This window comes from Lolium rigidum, chromosome 1 (genome assembly GCF_022539505.1).
Source record: "Lolium rigidum isolate FL_2022 chromosome 1, APGP_CSIRO_Lrig_0.1, whole genome shotgun sequence".
Classification (NCBI taxonomy): Eukaryota; Viridiplantae; Streptophyta; class Magnoliopsida; order Poales; family Poaceae; genus Lolium; species Lolium rigidum.
This window is the reverse complement of record NC_061508.1, coordinates 53340187-53341501: the sequence shown is the minus strand read 5'-3', so window position 1 is coordinate 53341501 and position 1315 is coordinate 53340187.

Here is a 1315-nt window from a genome sequence, read left to right as displayed (position 1 = left end):
TGGCCACCCCGTGGCCCCTCTTCGTCTCGTCTTCGGACTTCCGGAAGCTTCGTGGAAAAATAGGCCCACGGGCTTTGATTTCGTCCAATTCCGAGAATATTTCCTTACTAGGATTTCTGAAACCAAAAACAGCGAAAACAGAATCGGCACTTCGGCATCTTGTTAATAGGTTAGTTCCGGAAAATGCACGAATATGACATAAAGTGTGCATAAAACATGTAGATAACATCAATAATGTGGCATGGAACATAAGAAATTATCGATACGTCGGAGACGTATCAGCATCCCCAAGCTTAGTTCTCGCTCGTCCCGAGCAGGTAAAACGATAACACGAGATAATTTCTGGAGTGACATGCCATCATAATCTTGATCATACTATTTGTAAAGCATATGTAGTGAATGCAGCGATCAAAACAATGTGTATGACATGAGTAAACAAGTGAATCATAAAGCAAAGACTTTTCATGAATAGCACTTCAAGACAAGCATCAATAAGTCTTGCATAAGAGTTAACTCATAAAGCAATAATTCAAAGTAAAGGTATTGAAGCAACACAAAAGAAGATTAAGTTTCAGCGGTTGCTTTCAACTTGTAACATGTATATCTCATGGATATTGTCAACATAGAGTAATATAATAAGTGCAATAAGCAAGTATGTAGGAATCAATGCACAGTTCACACAAGTGTTTGCTTCTTGAGGTGGAGAGAAATAGGTGAACTGACTCAACATTGAAAGTAAAAGAATGGTCCTCATAGAGGAAAAGCATCGATTGCTATATTTGTGCTAGAGCTTTGATTTTGAAAACATGAAACAATTTTGTCAACGGTAGTAATAAAGCATATGCATCATGTAAATTATATCTTATAAGTTGCAAGCCTCATGCATAGTGTACCAATAGTGCCCGCACCTTGTCCTAATTAGCTTGGACTACCTGGATTATCACCGCAATACATATGCTTTAACCAAGTTTCACAAAGGGGTACCTCTATGCCGCTCGTACAAAGGTCTAAGGAGAAAGCTCGCATTTGGATTTCTCGCTTTTGATTATTCTCAACTTAGACATCCATACCGGGACAACATAGACAACGAGATAATGGACTCCTCTTTTAATGCTTTAAGCATTTGACAACAATTAATTCTTTTCTCATTAGAGATTTGAGGATGTTTGTCCAAAACTGAAACTTCCACCATGAATCATGACTTTAGTTAGCGGCCCAATGTTCTTCTCTCACAATATGCATGCTCAAACCATTCAACTCGGTGTAGATCGCCCTTACTTCGGACAAGACGAACATGCATAGCAACTCACATGAA